This window comes from Equus przewalskii, chromosome 13, assembly GCF_037783145.1.
Source record: "Equus przewalskii isolate Varuska chromosome 13, EquPr2, whole genome shotgun sequence".
Classification (NCBI taxonomy): Eukaryota; Metazoa; Chordata; class Mammalia; order Perissodactyla; family Equidae; genus Equus; species Equus przewalskii.
Genome location: NC_091843.1, coordinates 78,164,146 through 78,177,825, shown reverse-complemented (window position 1 = coordinate 78,177,825; position 13,680 = coordinate 78,164,146). Strand labels below are relative to the sequence as shown.

The window sequence follows — 13,680 nt, the reverse complement described above, 5'->3', positions numbered from 1 at the left end:
AGCATTTGCTTTTCAGCTGTGCCAAAAATAGTTCAGACTGATTTAATGACATTTTTTAATTTGATTGTTAGATAAAGGTCTTTTGCAACAACCAAATCAAGTTGACCAGTTGACTCTTTATTCCTGCCCTTATTCACACTTCCTCATTACCTTTTCATGTCTGAACAAGTTACCCAGAGTCATGGAGAAGAGTCAGCTCTTCCTGTGGTAAGACGCTTGTGCCTCAGCTTTTTGAAGCACCAGAAGAGGAATGAAGCTCTGTGTCTTTTGCTGTCTGCAAACTGAAATTTCTGATTTGCAGTATGGTAAACTGTTATAGCCGGCGGAGGCCTCAGACAACATTCAACCCAGTGTTTCCCAGGTTGCGGGATGTGTACCACTAGTGCGTACAAGATAATTTTAGGAGGCATATGGATATTGAATGGCACAACGAGAAAATTCACTTCATTTCAGGTTTTTTGAGACTTCTAATTAAGAAGAAAGTCTCAGGCTGGTGCTGACAAAGAACTCTCTAACACTTTTCTCCTCCTGTTTAAGAAATAGAAGGCAAGCCTCAGGCTCAGAGTCTTCAGCAGACAACTATGTGGAACTAAAATTTAATAAAACTGTATGGTTTTTCCAAGTTACCATCTATTTGTGGCAGGGACACAAAACTTCCTTTTAAAACACACATTTAAGATAAAAAGTTTTTAAAAGTTAATTTAAAGGCAAAAATGAAGTAAAAATTAGTGGGGCGAATAGGGCAGTGCAAACATTACATGAAGGCTGTCGTCACTGACAGGGTAGAAATCAGGAATGACGCAGCCTGGGGAGACGGAGACCAGCCCCTCGCTGTACAGATGGGAACCCGAAGCCTCAGAAGGGCAGGAAATCTCACAGCCAGGACTGCGGTTCACAGGCCACTCACCAAGTGGATGTCACACTTCTATTGGAATCATTTCCCAAAAATGACTAGTTTGAATCATTTTCATCAAAATGGCCTGTTCTCCATTGCTTTGTCAACAATACACATTAAGCTTGAACTTGAAAAACAATAAAACTTCTTTCTTCATTCCCATGACAGGACTGACTTGATAAGGTTATTGAAGAGGAACCGTAGGTATTAGGAAAATTAAACCCAATTTGCAAGATATGAGTTAGTTAAGAAGGGAAGAGGAAAAAAATTCCCCAGTATAAAACTTTAGTTTAAATTCAAAGCTAAACTAGTGGTTTTTTCCTCTTTTGAGGCTAGTTTGCCTAAGTAAATCAAAATGTTTTTTGTTTTAAATTTACAAGTCTTGAATACTTGGAAACATAGCAAGACTAATTTTCTAACCAATACTTTTTTTTTTTTTAACATATACAGGCTTTCATTGAAATACAAAACTAAAATGCTACTAGAAAAAGGTTTAAATTAAGGGGAAATTATATGTCTTGCAAATCTGAAAAATATTATAATTAAACTTGCAGTTTGAGAAAAGGACTCTAGAGGGTTTTGTGATATCTAAAGATTCTTCACAAAAAGTATTTCTTCGAGATCTGAAAGGGATGGAGGAGCAACTTTCTTCTCCTGACAGAGGCTCATGGCCTCCAAATGCCCTGGCCACTCCAGGGGAGTAGACATTCTGGAGGACAAGGAATAAAATTTCAGCATGACAGAATGGCCACTGGACTATCGATTTTTTAAAAAATTAAATCAAAGCCTTCCTCTTATCATCTTGTCCACTTATATCTATTAACTGAAGCCTGTCTCTCACAGAAGGATGGAGGAAGAAAAGAGATGGACAGCAGAGTCAAGCTGGTTAATCAATGAATAGGATGTTAAGATCTGTGCTGTATATGAAACAGGGTAAGGCGTTTAACATATTTTAAAATTCCAGCAGGGTGAGGATTAATTCCTTACCCTTGCTCTGCCTCAGTTTCCTTTATTCAAATAATGGGACTAACAGACGTCTGTGCTATTGGGTTGTCTAACAGCTATTAATAAAGTATAAAGACCAAGGGTTGAAGTGGGAAATAATTAGGCTGATTCTCTTAATGCCTAAATCATGTCCTGGTTGTAAACTAGGGACAGAGGAAATTCACTACCTTTTCCAAGTAACTAATACTGTCCCGTATTGAGGATTCCCATCTTCAGACCCACCCTCTGGCTCTGACATTTTCATTCCTGATTCTGAGAGCTCAGCTGAATAGCTGTTAGAGAAGTTTCAGTCTCTGGGGAATTTCAAGGAGCCTTATTCCGTGCACGCCATGGGCTTTGGGGAGGGGGGCTGCTGGGCACAGCCCACCAGGGAAGGAAGACTGCTGTACCCTCTTAGATTTTCTTCTGAGAATTCATCAACAGACTTGTTTCTGATGCAGAATATCCGTGCAGAGAAGAAATGACAGCCATTTGAAATTGCGCATCACTTGTGAACCATTCTCACAAGGGCCTGGAACTCATCTTTACAGCTCCTTGACTCACTCATGAGACTGCCATTTTCCCAGGAACGTCATGTCATGCACCCCACTCCATTTAGGATTCCATTTTAGATGGCCAATCTTTATAACCTTCTCTGCTGTAACCTCCCCTAAAAAGAGGGAGGCGGGTAGCCTAGAAGCAACACTATTTGTGTGTGAAGATTGCACAACGCCTCTTTAGCAATCTGTGTCAGTGTGCATTGGTTTAGTTTGTGTGACCCACACATGATTTTTATGACTTTGCTCTTGCTGAGAAGGTTCAGCTGCTTTCTGTGTCCTAGAGATCTCCTCGGTTTCATCAGTGAGGAATCATGCACAAAGAGCTATTTATTTGTTTATCAACACCAAGCCATCCCATAGTTGTGGCATAATTGGAATCAACTCCAATATTCAGCCTTCCACTCAGATGTTCCTTCTACAGTACAGCTCCTAGTAGCATTCTCTATCTTAGCTTTCACTCTTCCCAGGTAGTTCAGAAAGGGTTGTTATCTCAGGTCTGCATCTCCTCATCATTTGTGAAGGGTGTTACAGTGGTCCCGTTTACAGATGAGGGAACTAGGTCTCAAGGAGGGTAAAGGATATGCCTTCGCTGATAGAGGAGAAACCAGCTTGGTTAGCTATATAGGTTATTGATTCTTTTTGGTAAAAAAATCACTTGTCTTTGCTTCCAGGGTTTCTGACTCAGTGGTCTCCTATCTTTCATGTCAATCATCCTTAACGGGCCTACTGCTTGGTTCTTCTACTAAAAAAATATGGGTCACATTATTCAGCTAAATTGAAGGCCCCTGGCAGATTCCCCGCCCACCCCCCCTCAATAGCACACATACCTTTTTGCCCTTTAACCAGTCACAGAAGAATTTTCTTATTCTCTGTTATCCTTTAAGTTCTTAAAGAGAGCTTTAAATAATTCTTCAAAGGAAGCCACTATCATTTGCAACTTTAATAATTCATTTGTAAAAAATTAAAAATTTGTAGTGAGATATTATAAATTGAAAACGTTATTTGATTCTTTGGTTCATCATATTTGCTTGAGGAAATGACCAGGAGCTTGAAATTTGTTCTAATGCTGACCCCTCAGATACATAATGATCATGGAAAGAGTGAAGACCTTGGAATTGTTTGGAATTTGGTTTTGTCAAGGCAGATGCCTTTACCTTGTACATATTTTTCTTTTCTTTATTAGCAGATAATTATGAACAAATAGCCCAGGACCATGAGAATTAAATTAGACTGAATAATAATAATGTTTGATTTTTGCCCATCTGAAAGGACAAGGATGTGACCTTCCTAAGTAAGACCAAAGGAGAAATTTTTCTGTATTTCATCCCTCCTTGAAGGGTGGTTTCTTTAATAATAATAAAAAATATCAAATTTTAAGATGAATTCCTTTTTCGTGGCTTAATTCTACATTTCATTCTAGGGAGGAGTTGAAATCTCTGAGAAGTGGTTGCATTCATTAATTATTTACATGCAGCATAATATTTGCTGAGTATCTAATATGTGCTAGTCAGACTCTCTACTCAATGTTATGTAGACGTGTAGATGAATGTAGATGGACATGTAGGTGAATAAGATACAGGCCTTAGAGTTTGACCAAGGAGAAATGTGTGTAACGAAAATTAATTACAAGCATGTCTTTTAATGACAAAATTGGAGGAGATTTCACAGAGGAGATCACATTGGATATAGTCCCAGAAGACTGAGTTGCTGTCTCAGAGGAGGCAAGAAGAATAGTCCAGGGGCTGGCCCCGTGGCCGAGTGGTTAAGTTCGCGCGCTCCGCTGCAGGCGGCCCAGTGTTTCGTTGGTTCGAATCCTGGGCGCGGACATGGCACTGCTCATCAGGCCACGTTGAGGCAGCGTCCCACATGCCACAACTAGAAGGACCCACAACGAAGAATATACAACTATGTACCGGGGGGCTTTGGGGAGAAAAAGGAAAAATAAAATCTTAAAAAAAAAAAAAAAAAAAGAAGAATAGTCCACACAGGGGGAGCAATTATGCAGAAGTGCAGAAGTATGAAAGTTGCAGTGTTTAAGTTCATGAGGTAAATATCTCAAAGACTCAATTTTTAAAAATTCTTATTTATTATTTTGCTTTTATGCAATTATCTTTCATTGAAGTATGACTGACACACAAAAAGCTGTACATATTTAATGTATATATCTTGATATGTTTGAAGATAAGCATATATCCATGAAACTGTCACCATATACAACACCCTAAGCTTGTCCATCACCTCTAGAGATTTCCTCCCTCCCTCTTTTTTTATTTTTGATAAGAACATTTAACATAAGATCTACCCTCTTAAAATTTTAAATGTACAATACGGTGTTGTTAACTGTATAAACTATGGTATTCAGTAGATCTCTTAGACCTTTTTTAAATTTAATCTTTTTAAATTGATGTAACTTTGGTTTATAACATTATATGAATTTCAGGTGTACATCATTATATTTTGATTTCCGTGTAGACTACACCATGTTCACCACCCAAAGACTAATTACTATCCATCACTGTACACATGTGCCCTATCACCTCTTTCGCCCTCCTGCCTCCTCTCTTCCCCTCTGGTAACCACCAATCCAATCTCTGTATCTACGTGTTTGTTTGTTGTTCTTGTTTTTATCTTCTACTTATAAGTGAAATCATGCGGTATTTGACTTTTTCTTTTTTCTAAAGTTAATATTTATTGAGTTGATGATAGTTTACAATCTTGTGAAATTTCAGTTGTACATTATTGTCTGTCAGTCGTGTTTTAGGTGCACCCCTTCACCCTTTGTGCCCACCCCCACCCCACCCCCTTTCCTCTGGTAGCCACTACTCTGTTCTCTTTGTCCCCATGTTTAAATTCCTCATATGAGTGGAGGGTATTTGACTTTTTCTGTCTGACTTATTTTGCTTAGCATAGTACCCTCAAGGTCCATCTTGTCCATTTGTTGCTAATGGCAAGATTTCGTCATTTTTTATGGCTGCGTAGTGTAGCATTATGTATATATACCACATCTTCTTTATCCATTCCTCCACTGATGGGCACTTAGATTATTTCCAAGTCTTGGCTATTGTGAATAATGCTGCAATGAACTTAGGGGTACAAACATCTCTACGCACTCATGTTTTTGTGTTCTTTGCATACATACCCAGAAGTGGAGTAGCTGAATAATGTGACAGTTCTAGTCTTAATTTTTTGAGGAATCTCTGTACTGTTTTCCATAGTGACTGCATCAGTTTGCACTCCCACCAGCAGTATATGAGAGCTCTCTTTTCTCCACATGCTCTCCAACACTTGTTATTGCTTATCTTGTTAATTACAGCCATTCTGACAGATGTGGGGTGATACCTCATTGTAGTTTTGATTTGCATTTCCCTAATAATTAGTGATGACGAACATCTTTTCATCTGCTTGTTGGCCATCTGTATATCTTCTTTAGAAAAATGTCCAGATCCTTTGCCTATTTTTTAATTGGGTTGCTTGTTTCTTTGTTGTTGAGTTGTGTGAGTTCTTTATATATTTTGGATATTAACCCCTTATCATATATATGGTTTGCAAATATCTTCTCCCAATTGTTAGGTTGTCTTTTTGTTTTGTTGATGGTTTCCTTTGCTGTGCAGAAACCTTTTAGTTTGATGTAATCTCACTTATTCATTTTCAAAAACTCAAATTTTACAATAGTTTCATTAAAAACTTATTCTCTCCTCCAGTTCTTTAAGAAGTCTAATTTGTTAAGATAGTGATGCCATTTGAATGTGATACATTGTTTATTTGCTTCAATGACTTAAATAGTCTTTTTCACAGTATCCATCCTCCACGGTATCTGGTGGGTCAGAAAGGTGCCAGCAGAGAATTGAGTGGACATTAGGATCCTTGAATGGTGACAAACTTGTTGCTTTCTCTAAAACATGGGTGCTCATGAAAGAACACGTTGTAAGATGCTTGAGCACTGTAGTATAGATGCTATTATAAAACTGCAAGGAATTGGTTAGTGAAACCTAAGGTTAGTGGGTCTAAACCTTGGGGTTGAAAGAAGGTTTTTAAGTTCATATAGAATCATATATGTGAGGCAGGGAGGTGATGATATGAAAGTAGAGATCAGTGTTCTTTTGCAAATGATTATGCAGGGTAGTGAGGTTGTCACAGAAGGGCCCTTTATATCAGGAGACATTCTGGTATGGTGTGAGGTGGTTGTACATTTTTAAAAAGCATTAGGATTATGTTTTTTACTTTCCTATGATAGTAATTTTATATTTAGGTAATCAAGTGTCACTGCACAACAAATCATCTACTTCAGGTGTCTCCATGCATTCATTCAAACCAATTCTATGGAGCAGACTCTTAGGTGCTAGGGATACAAAAAAGAAGGAAAGAAAGAAAAAGACCATAATTCCTGCTCTTAAGGTACTACAATTGTGAGATTGGGAAGAATATGTAAATGTGCCGAAAGGCAGTCTGAAGACTTTACGAACCATGCTCACTTTTGGAAGTTACTATAGCCGTGGGAATGGTTAAAGTTCAAGATTAAGAGAAATCAATCCAATGGAAATTGCATCCCACATAGTCCCTTGAAAACTCTCTCTTTTAGAATGTTCAAAATTTTTTCTCATGGAATACAAGATCAGTAAACCATCACATCTTCTGTAATCTGGAAATCTCAAGATGCCATAGAAGTGGATGTCCAGGGACATGACTAGAAAAGTACTTCAATCCTCAGGCCAAATAGATAAAACCAAAGAATCCATTACCTACCTCTCCGACTCCATCCATACCCATGAAAGTAATTCATCAGGATGAGTGCTCTTTTTGATGAGGCAATAATGAACTGGCATGTAATTTTACTATGTCTTATAAGTAAATTATTAGCTCATGCTAGAATAAAGAGGGTGGCCATTGCCACTGATATTTGGTTAGCCTACATAATACAAAGACCATCCATAAGCTATGTGTAGGATTTTCATGGAACTCCAGGAGTTCTTGGATCACATTTTGAGAACCACTACTCCATTGTACATTTTGCTGGTGTCTTCTTGGGCACTATATGTCTGGGATATATAGATGGAAAGTTCACGCTTCTAGTAAGGCCAGAGATGGAAACTTGAGGTGTGCAGCTTTCAGGAAAACTTCAGAGAATCCTCAGGTTAATATGTTCACACTTTACTCACTAGATTGCCTGGAAATGATTTTTGGTTAGAATAGATTTTTTTTTTGGAAAGTGTAGGAAGTTTCCTTTTTTTTCCATCTGTGATATTCAGCATTCCAGACACATATGCACACATTTATCAGAGATGCTTAATCATTTTTTGGTTTACTTTTCAAGAAGCCTAAAATGAGTCTGGGTTTTCTATGACTTTGGTAAATAAATATGCAATAGAAGGAAAGTCCACCTCATTTTAAATTTACATTTTTCCTCAGAGAGAGTATATTTACCAGATTCTATTCCCAAGTTTTTGTCATCATTGCAATAGTCTCTGGTTGGGCTCATGAATAAACCACACGCACACGTGCACACACACGCACATTCCTATCCATGCACATTTTCACTTACCATGACATAAAGTTTGAGCTTGTCATTCTAATCGACAGTGGTTGAAACTCTGATTTCAAAAAATAATGAAACAAATTGAGAAATCGTTAGATTTTACTTCATCCAGGCACCCAGCAAGAGAGATGAGCTTAATTTGAAAAACGGTAGTGATAAGGACTAGATTTCTTATCCAGCAGGGAGATTTAGAGCATGAATAAGATGCCAAGAAATGAACCAATAGGGTCCTGTATATGGCTGTTTTCAAAGAGGAACAATATTCTATGGGACTCATGAGCCGTTATTCCAAATGCTTGGATAAACATGGCTTAGTTCATATCACCTTTCCCGATTACGTTTGTATTCAACTCTGTTTACAGCCTCTGTTTCCTTATTTGAAATGCCACCAACTCGCATTTTCATTAGTACAAACAATGTTTCCGGTGCACAGAAATGAAGGCAGGAATATAGGAGTCTTCTGTTATTTGTTAACTAGGCCTGATTCAAAGAGGAGCCCCATTCACTCCAGCTTAGCTTTTTGAACAGAGCCATTTAAAATATTACAACTTTTAGATTCTTCATGAAATTTTCATTTTTCTATAATTATTATCACTATGTAGATAGATAAAATATTCTTTTTTATTTGGAAAAAATATAATTTGCATACATAAATAGATCAGGAATTAAATCATAGTTTCTTAATAAAAAACAATTCTATTTCTCAGGTCAGTTATGGACCCACTAAATACTTGGAAACATACCTATAGCTTTGTTTGTACTGAAATTTTCTTCTTTGAAGACTATTAAATATTTTAATTGCATTAAATACTCAAGCAAGGCCTTATTGTGTAGTGGTTAAGAGCAAGGACTTGGAGAAGACTGCCTGAGTTTGAATCCCAGCTTCACTAACTATCCGCATGACCTTGGGAAGTTGCTGTACCTCTCTGTGTCAGCTTCCTCATCTGTAAAATGGAGATAATAATAGATCTTTTCTCAGGGATTTATAGTGAAGATTAAGTTAGTAAATATTCCGTTAGAGAGAATGGTGAAATCAGACTGTTTAGTCTTGAGAATATGGCATTTCACAATAGTAGTCAGGGGTTCAAGAAGGAGTAAAATGAGAAACATATAACGTGGCACAACCAGACAGAAACAAGCCTTTGCAAGTCCTAGGCTATGCAGGACATACCTTGACATCTTTGGTCCTCTCCAGGAACCAGGATATTATCTATAAATATTATTGAGTCTTCCTGATTCATGCATCTTCCCTTAATAATACCTGAAGACAATGTTTTTAACACTAAAAGATCATCAGAAAGCTAATTAAGAATAACTTGGTGCTGTGAGAAATTCCTTATGATGGGAATGGCTAGGGAATTTGTAGCATAACGAAACCAATTATTCAATTCTAATTCCTACCCACCCCCCACCCCCCCAATTTTGTGTAGTACTGTGAACCTCTTAAGTTTTCTACAATATCTTTATTAAAAGTCTGGAATCTGCCTCTAAAAAAAACTATAACTGAGCGCTCAAGTAACTACCTTTTGCTTTGACCTTCACCTTTATTGTCTGGGGTTTTCTAGTTTTCAAAGTTGATACATTTGGCATTTGATTCTTTTTTTCTTCCCACGTTTAGCTGCTTACTCATTTGATCATTCTTCTTGATCTTTCTAATTTAGTCCAAACTTGCATCATCATCTTCTTTCTTATCAACTACTCCTTGCTGCTCTTTCTGCTACTCACTCTAATTCCACCTTTCACAAACACAAAAAGAATCTTTTTAAGGAATATATGCTATCCCACCCCACCTGGTTGCTTATATCCAGCTGTCCTCCTTCTAACAGCACAAGGGACACATCGGGTGTCATTGGAGTGACTGGTGGTTGCTGCCCTGCTAGTTCTCAGTGGTAACAATCCCAGTTGATTTCTCACCAGCACCTCTAAGTCAAAGTGGGGAGGAATGATTTTATGGTACAATATACTAGTTTAAAGATATTGGTTTCATCTTACTGCTTGAAGTCATAAGTTAGAAGAAGAGAGAACCATGTATCTTTGGATCTGAACTGGTGACCTACACATAAGTTCCAGCACCTGTTAAATACCCCAGAGCTATTTGAACCCTTAAAGTGATTACTCACTGCTCATTTGAAAACAGACGTTAAGGAGGAGACAAAGGACACCCTGAAAGCCAAGCATGACCTAAAGACCTTTAAGAAATCACTCTAATGCTTGCCCAACCGTGCTCCATGGGAAGACTTGCTTTATTGGATCCATACATTATCAGAATGCCTTCTCAGAACACCTTGCTAAAAAAGAATCCTTGTTCAGCAGAAAACATTGTAGACAATGGAAGAAAGAAGGACCAGAGACGGTGGTTATTCCATGTCTTCATTGCTTCCTTCATCCTTTTTTCACTGAAATTCAGGCAAAGTAGCACGGAGAGTAGAATGATGTGGTATGGCAGAAAAAACTCTCGACTAGGCGATGGGGTCAGGGTGTGGGTCCAACGTCTGTTACTTCGGAAAGCCAATTCTCTCTCTGAATTTCAACATCTATTCATACGAGGAGATAATAATATCTACCTCACAGAGATGTTGTGAAGATTAAATGAGGCCTTTGTATGTTGCAACGGTAATACTGGGCATTGTCATTGTTTTTTATTAACAATAAATAATTTTGATGTTATAGAGCTGAATAATTAAGGTCTCCAAACCTTGTTTTCTACCAGACTAGATATATGATTTCCTTGATTTTTTTCTTTTTTCCAGAAATTCATAATCTGCATGTCTTTTTAGATGCAGTGTGTGAAGTGCAAAGAGCTCAAACATTGGAACATGAGAGAACTGAAGTCAAGCCCTGGTTAAGACACTGAATTCTTATTGGTTGGTGCCAGTCAAGTCTCAGATCCTTGGTTTTCCTTTCTGTACTATGGGGCTAATGATGCCCATTTTACAGAGCTGTGGAGAGTATTAGTGAGAATGTGTGGAGGTGCCTAGCATAGAGAATAGTTCACAGTAAACAACCAACATATTATAGGATATTTTTTGTTTTTTGTTTTATTTTCATGCCTTCATATTATCATCCACAATATGGGTTTGCCCTTGTTCATGATCACAATTGCTTTACAAGTCCTCAAGCATTGTGCTTAATGGATAGTAAATGCTGACAAGATTGCACCTTGAAAAAGATGAGTCATTTGGATTGATAAATCATTAAATGGTAAAATAGTGGGCTCAAAAACTCTTTTCTATTCAGATATCCTAAGTGGAAATTCTTTAGAAATTCAAATTCCTGGGAAATGTAAACATTGATAAGACATGATTACTGCCTTCAGGAAGCTTACATCCTAGTAGGAGGCATTTCTTTCACTAATACCTGTGTCCAACCAAATGTTGTCTTTATATGGTGAGTGGGCTGTGAAGTAAGAAAAGGAAAAACGCTTTCAGAGATTAGACAGAATTCTTTGAAGTCATTCTTCTGTCAAAGGGGATGGGTGTTTGGGAACTGGAGTGGAGGGGAATTAAAATCAGTTAACTGTATTCTATATGTCAGACACAGTACTAGGCAATTCACATTCATTGCTTTAGTTAATCCTAAAAACAATCCTATGAGATGCATTGCAAAACATTGATGTTATGGTTGAAAACAATTAGTAATCTCAGAGAGGTGAAACAACCTTGTCTAAGATCACACACCCAGTGAGTGTTGGAGATCGGATTTCAATCACTAACGGAGAATTGGGATAGAAAGTAGGTTTTATTCAATTTAATAGAAAAAAAATTTGTCTAAGTATCTCACGCTCTCCAAAAATTTATTTTTTCTCCTGGATTTTCTCCTTGTCTTCTCTGTTGAGCCCAACAATGAGTCCAATTCTAGATTTTGGAACCCTCTGATCAGGGCTGTAGCCATTCTTTCTGTGCACATAGCCTAGAGGGCTTATCTTATTTTTTAACCTGCATACTGATAGCAAGAAGAACTGATACCTATTTCAGATGTTCCAGTGTTCAGTATTGAAAATGAAAGGAAACCCATCCAACATTAATTTAATCGCAGAAATACGGTACAGAATATACCATACCTAAGATATATGACACTATCTTTTATCCTTTTATTGAATGAATATTAGTGATTATTGTTCCCACTCCCCAGTAAGTCACAAAACTTTATAAAGCAGTTTTAGGTAATCAGTATAGACAGCCACAAGTATCAAATTAGCATGGTTTAGCAGAAAGGGTGTTTTTCCTTATGTATCAACAAAATTGAGGTTGGATAACCCAAGATAGGCAAAAAAGAAGGGTGGAGGAGCCAAAACATCAGGAGTCTGTGTCTTTGTGTGTATGTGTGTGCGTGCAGGTGTGTGTGTGTGGTTAGAACACTTAACATGAGATCAACCCTTTAATCAGAGATCTGCTGCCCAGCTGAGTCTGTCTCTTTTTAAAAACCGTCTGTGAAGCCCCGGCTCGCAACTTCACCTCACATCTTATCTATCATATGGCCAACCCTAGGAGGAAGGAGAGCTGAATTGTGGTTTGAAATGTAAAAATGGGGAGAAATAGAAATGGAAAATAGAAAAATATTATCAGGGAGACCGAAAGAGGTCTTTTTAGAACGTCGAGAATTTTTGTTTTCCAGGCTCCACACAAGAGAAAAGATAGAGAAAAGCTCTATGACCAGCTCTGAGGAAGCCATCAGCTCATCCACAGTGTCTGGTACAAGAAGCTGCTGGTTTTCCCTGGGTTGTGTTCGATGTTACAAAGGGCATTCTGGTTCTACTACTTACTGTGAAACCACATTCAACTTTCTTGACCTCCGTCAAGCTTAGCTCCCCTGTTTATAAAACAGAGATAATTACAGTGCTTATTTTAAAGTATTCTTGTGACCATTTTATGACAGTGAATTTTAAGTGCTTAACACAGTGCCTGGTACGTATGTAGTAAACAATAATAAATATGAGCAACTATAAAAATAATAACCATTGATATTATTAAGTATAACACTCATACTTCTCTCCGAGTAGAGTCTTTTTACATTGTCCGCATATTGGATTTAGTGTTTTGCTTTGCGTTTTTTTTTTTATCCTAGGAATACCCATCCTGAGCTCTGGATGTGTCCTCTGAGAAGGTACCCGTGACACAGATCACACGGGACACCAACGCAGATGCTGGGGGAAGGTTCCTCGACAGCTGAGTGTGGACATGCTGATCACTGAGCTTCTTGACACACAGCTGCTAATCTCTCCTCTCAAGCTCACGGAGGCTGAAGCTGCCTCCAAACATTGAGACGTGCCACGCCAACTCACGGCAAGGTCTCTATTATTGAGACTCTTGCATAATGACATCTTTATTCATGTGAAAATACAGGATGAATTTCAACTATATGATATTGTTTATGTTCATCAGAAATGTTATTTGCCTTTACGAAGTCTGGTTTCAATGAACCGGCTATGTAATGGATATTAAATAAACATGGAATTTTACATGTTCACAATATTTGGTTTCTTGTTGTGATTTTGATGAACTACACTTTCAAGCACTGTCAGTTCATCCTTATTTACAAACGAAATGTTTGCTTGTAGCAGAGTGATGTAGTGAGTTGCTTTATTTTAAGATTAGTCAACTTTTCTATTCAATGTTTAATGTGAAACTGACTCAAAAATGTTCTTTTAGGCCACATTTACATTTCTCTCTGTATAACATATATTATACTATTTTAACTTAATGCTGTGA

General features: G+C 37.7%; 1 long non-coding RNA gene across 1 annotated transcript in view; it reads left to right on the top strand.

The window, feature by feature from the left end:
* Positions 1-13,441, top strand: part of LOC139075163 (uncharacterized) — a 38,755-nt gene extending 25,314 nt beyond the window's left edge. Inside the window, exon 2 of the long non-coding RNA XR_011525293.1 lies at positions 13,037-13,441. This is a non-coding gene — a long non-coding RNA (uncharacterized lncRNA). The remainder of the gene's footprint in view (positions 1-13,036) is intronic.
* The last annotated feature ends 239 nt before the right edge of the window (positions 13,442-13,680 follow it).